The sequence below is a fragment of the Onychomys torridus genome, chromosome 5 (genome assembly GCF_903995425.1).
Source record: "Onychomys torridus chromosome 5, mOncTor1.1, whole genome shotgun sequence".
NCBI classification, from domain to species: Eukaryota; Metazoa; Chordata; class Mammalia; order Rodentia; family Cricetidae; genus Onychomys; species Onychomys torridus.
Window position 1 is genome coordinate 89,893,452 of NC_050447.1, and position 5,812 is coordinate 89,899,263.

A 5,812-nucleotide genomic window follows, 5' to 3' on the forward strand; every position below is an offset into this window, starting at 1 on the left:
CAGAAAGGCTGCTTCTGCACTTCTCACCTGGTGACACAGCGCTGCAATTCTGACTGTAACACAACAGTGGAAATGCCTCAGTGATTAAAGTTGAAAGCAGGACACTGGTGTATGGCTCTTGCACCCAGTATCGAGAATGTACAAATGTCATTATTAAAAACGACAGAATCAATTAGGTGTGGGCATGGACAATGGCAGCAGTAAACCAGTACATATTGTCAATGGGAATGAATAACTAACTGGTGGTTATAGTGGTCGGCCAGGCTTCTCTTCAGCCCTTCTCCTCTCACAGTTCACTGATAAGGGCCAAGCACTATTCTAGGAGTCAGAGCATGGCACCTCCCGTACCCTCTCCCGTTCCACCCATTGCACCCATTGCAGGGTTCCTTTCTTCCTTAAGAATTCCTGTCACTACAGCTTCTGTTGTGGTTAGCAAGGGGGCCACCCCAGCAGCATCCAGCAAAGCGTTCTTAGAACCTTTGTTGGTCAGTGATTCCCCTTTCCACCATGTTCACACAGTCTCCGAGCACAGCATCATAACAAACTTCGGAGAAACTCTGGAGCATTTTCGCAGCTATCAACGATCCTTCAACACCTGCATTCTTAGCAATAGTCATTGCAGGAATTTTGAGTGCTCCTTTAATAATTTATATACCTATTTTCTGATCTTCATTAGCAGGCTTTAATGAATCCAAGGCTGGGATTTGCCAAAGCAGAGCTCGGTGAATTGTCCTAGAAGAATGTCTTCTTCAGCAGCTGCTCTACTATCATTGAGAACATCCTTAACTGTCTTTTTCTCATTCACTTCAACATTACTTGTGCCTCCAAGCACAGCTAACCCACCTGGTTTCCACCGGTCACTCATTCAGCTTTTTCCTTTTCATATTCACTGGTTGTAATGTCTAACTGTGCAGTGGTTTCTTGAATATGTTTTTCAATTTGAGCTTTGTCACCTTTTCCTTTCAAAAGCATGGTGTCATCTTTGGTGACAATGACCTCTGCGACTTTTCCTGAGTCATGAGTTTGAACATCTTAAAGATTTAGATTCAACCCCTCTTCTCCAAATACCGCACCATCAGAAGGATTAGCTGTCTTTAAGCTGGTTCTTCCTATTGTCCCCAAACCTTGGAATGTTGACTGCTATAACCCAAAGACCAACTTTTAGCCTGTTCAAAACTGAGCTTCTGCATCAAACCTTCAGTGACTATGAACAAGGGCTTCCAATGAACAGTGACAATTTCAAGAGCAGATTCAATGGACTGAACACTAGAAATTTTCTTTTCACTTAATAGAACATAGGCATCTTGGGACTCACAGTTTTGACCTTTTGATGTGTTAATTAAACATGGGGAAATATATTCTCTGTAAAACATCACGCCTTCAATAATTTCTAATTCACCATTCAGTGGTTTCCTATCCTTCACTGTGGTGATGCCCTTTCTTCCAACCCTTTTCGTCGCATTAGAAATGATGTTCCAAAGTCTTTGTCTCCATTTGCAGAAATCGTAGCAATCTGAGCTGTTTCTTCAGGGGTTGTCACAAGTTTAGATTGCTTTTTAAGTTCAGCAATTACAGCATTCAGCCACCATCACACTTCTCTGGATTTTTACTACTGTATTATCACCTTTGCTTATCTTCACAAAATCTTCCTAGGCAATAGAATGTGCTACAATAGTAGCAGTGATAGTACCATCCTCAGCAGTTTCATTTGTGTTATTGACAACAACTTGAACAAGTTTAGCTCTCATATTTTTGCATTTATCCTTTAAATCAATTGACTTTGCAACAGTGACTCCATATTTTGTTACTTTGGGACTTCCCTAGTTCTGTTCAATAATCAGTTCTTCCCTATGTCCCCATTGTAACAATTCTAGCATTGGCTAAAAGTTCTGCACATTTAAGCATTAAGGCTCCAGCATCCACACCAAATTTTATATCTTTGGCATGGGCCTGAATGAGATGTAGAGCCACTGCCCGGGACACTGGTCTCATCTGGGGAAGAACTGTGATTAGTTGAAGCGTTTCTGTGGGAGTGCATGGGGCAAGGCAAGCTGTCAGAGGCAAGTGGGGCACTGATTTTCATCTTACTGACAGGCCTTTTGTTCGATTCAGGTACCTACTGTTTTGAATAAGACCTGCTCCTACTATGGGATCCAATCTATTTCATGCAGTCTCCCAACTAAAATATCATTTTCATCTAAAAAATATCTCATTAGAATACCAAATAACCAAATAACTGGGCTCTCCATGGCCCTGATAAATTTGACAGATTGATATATGACATTAACAATCCAAACTATCTCCCTCTCTCTCTCTCTCTCTCTCTCTCTCTCTCTGTCTCTCTCCATATTTCCTCATGGTCATCCACATGAAAACACAGTCTTGACAAATGTCACTCCCAAGAAATATTTGAGATTCATGTGATCACCTAATGCTGCTCTTTGTTTTACAGATGGCTATGGGTGGTTAGTTTTAAATGTCAAGTTGCCACAACTTAGAATCACTTGGGAAGAAAGTCTCAACTGAAGAATTTTCTAGATCAGGTTGTTTTGTGAGCATGTTATGGTGTGTATGTGTGGCTTAATTATTAATTGCTGCAGCCTACTATGGGCAGTAGTACCATTCCCTGGGCTCTGAACTGTTTAAGAGTGAAGAAAGCTAGCTGGGTGAGCAAGTAAACAGCATGGGTGCATTCATTTCTCTTTGCTCTTAATTCTGGGTGTGTTGTGACTAGCTGCTTGAATTCCTGCCTTGACCTTCCCATAATAATGGACTAAAACCTGGAATCATAAGTTAAAATGAAGACTTCCTTGCTTCAGTTACTTTTTCTTGGGGTATCTGTCAAAGCAACAGAAATGAAACCAAGAAAGCTGAAAAAGTGAAACTCAAGTCCTTCCATACTTTTGGAGGGGAACTGAGTTTAGGGAACAAGTTTTGCATCCCTGTGACAGTGATGGCTTCCCACCACAGCATCCTTAAACATTCCTCAAGCCTTTCTAGTGGGTTGCTTCCATACCTACCTCTATTACTTTGTAAAGATTCATAGGACACTTGAAACAATCAAGATTTTGACACATTACATCTAACATGGCAGACACATGGCTACTTCACGCTGTAACAGTTCATCATAGCATCTTTCCAAATGTCTTCCAACCTTTTCATACCAATCGAAAACATTCATTTGACATTTTCACTGATACACTTCTTTTAATATGCCAGCTGTCTACTTGGCAAATTCACTTAACTTTATGCAAATTTGATGTGAATTCCTTGTTCTGATGAGCAGTTACTCATTTGTACCCTCACATGAAGCAGTATGTTTTCCCCAATTAAAAACACAAAGTATTGTACCTACTGGAATTTTCTACTTGAAGCTAGAGAAGAAGTATAAAAAGTCAAAGGTATTGGCCAAAGTTTTACTTCAGTGAGACCCTGTCTATTTATCCCTGAGACTGTCAGCAAAGGTGGCTGGTCTTTAATTAGTTATGACTCTTCACATTTGTGCCATAGTTTACGAGGCATGCCATGTGTGTCAACTCTCAACTCTTGACAATTTAGTGTGAAGTGAAAGTTATTGCCTAAGCTTTAAAATCAATGTTCTCATCAACAAAAGTCTACAGTTGGATGTTGTCATACTGCTCTCTTATGACCCTTCTTCTCAGCTTCTCAGAGCACAAAAGAACTCTTATCAACCTTGCTACTACTGGAGAAAATTTTTAAAATCTAACCAAAATCTATGTGTTCTCCTACTTGAATGATCTTGAGTAAATGCTCATCCTAGGTGTGTGGGAATGAAGGACACTCAACATTCTGAATTGAAAAGGTGGTGTCAAGAGCATGGGCTTGACAACTCTCCTGAGCAAGCTAGAGGGTGGCTGGAGCAGGGTAAGGTGGCATCTGAGAAAACGGAAGCTCTGAAATAAGATGGTGCACAGGGAGTCACATTTCTCACTGATGTGACATTCCAACATATGTACCCTGAGCCTAAATTTCCCCAATGGGCATCTCAGCTGGGCATGGCCCAATCATCAGCACCATCAGTGTCACCAACATTATAATCTTCATCAGCAGCACCACTGGATTATCTTCTTCACCATCATCTTCATCATTTTCATAATCATCTTCAGCAGCAGCATGACCATCATCTTCACCACACCATCATCTTCATCCTCCTCATTATCTACATCATCATCATCATCATCATCATCATCGCTGCCATCAACAAAGCCTCAGCAAATCATCTTTCCTCTCAGTTCACAGCCACTTCACCCTCCCATGGATTTGATTGAGTTTTGAGAAGTCATCTTTAAATCCCCTTTCTCACATCCCATAAGATCATTGACATATGATATTAGCTCCACTGTCCTACTTCTACCCCAGCCCAAACAACAGCCTCTGACCCTCAGGCTTTTCTTCTTCTCCTTCCTCCCTAACAGCATTTGGGTAATACTAATACATCCCAAGTTAGAAATTGGGACTCTCATAGCATTCTCTTATAGTTCCCATCACAGGGAGGAGGAGTGTGAAAGACCTCAGAGGAGCTGAACAAATTTGTCCCTTGGGGTCTCCTTGCCTGTATTCTTTACGTTGAGTTTTCTTACCTGTCTCCACCTGGATCTCCAAGCTGCCCTTGGAAACCATGAGTTTCTTGGATTTTTTTAAATACAGGGTCTTCTCTGTAACCCAGGTTACTCTTAAAACTGCTATGGAGCTGGAGATGACCTTGAACTTCTGATCCTCCTGACTCTACCATCTAAGTGCTGGGATTACAGGCATGCACCACCATGCCTGTTTGTGTGTTACTAGAGACCAATCCATGGCTTTACGCACTTGCAGCAAGCATCTTTCAGCTGAGCTACATTCCCAGCTGCCCCCTCCACCATGCATGAGGTCTAATGGTCTAAATGCCTCCTCCAGACACCTGGATGCCCCTCATCCCTGTCAAATCTTTGATAAGTGATGTCTCCTCCCCTTCAGCAATGTGTTTTCTAAGCATCAGATTCAAACCCCACCACTCAAACCTTCTATTTTCTTCTCTGATCCCTTGTCCCCAGCTGTCATGACTGGTAATCTGCTGTAAATTTTGCATACTTTGTTTACCACTGAAATATAGATTTCCCAACCACAAGATTTTTGTCTCTCATGTTCACTGCTCTGTCATCTCTATTCCCCTGTCCCTTTTGGCCCAAGATAAGTACCTAATAAATATTTGCTGAGTTAAAGTGAATGAATAACTCTGTCTCAAATTGTATCCTACACTCTAACCCCAGGGAAAGAGCCCTACCTTAGCCCATCCTTCCTGCAACTCACTTCAGAGAATACTTTGGTTTTGGAGTTCTTTACCTAGACCTGTGGTGTCCTGTAGGCTTTAGCATTAAATAAAAGTTCATCCATGAATGAAGACTGTTAGGCATCTCAAACATATAAATGAAAAAGTAATTAGAAAGAGACTCTCTTAGAAGCAAAATCTTGACTTTGACTCCAGGCATACACATAAATGCTTCAACAACCAGCATCTTGTTGGCCCAGTGTTGAACATCCAGGCCTCTCCTCTAAATCTGCATCCACGTGCCAAGGCAGTGATGCTGCCTTTGAGACCCATGATGGCTGATCTTGATGGTCAGCTTAAGCATGCCTGCAGTTAGATAACCCGAACATCTAGGCCCACCTGGGAGGAATTTTCTTGGTTGGATCACCTGAGGTGGGAAGACCCACCTAGAGTCTGGGCCTCACCTTCTGCTGATGCTGATGTGGGGGAAGGAAGCTTGCCTTTTTCCTGCTTTCTCTCACTCTCACTGGCAAGTTAATTTAT

At 41.9% G+C, this 5,812-nt stretch overlaps 1 pseudogene; it reads right to left on the reverse strand.

Moving 5' to 3' along the window:
- Positions 1-325: 325 nt before the first annotated feature.
- LOC118584613 lies at positions 326-4,641 on the reverse strand (annotated as a pseudogene).
- Between the last annotated feature and the right edge of the window lie 1,171 nt (positions 4,642-5,812).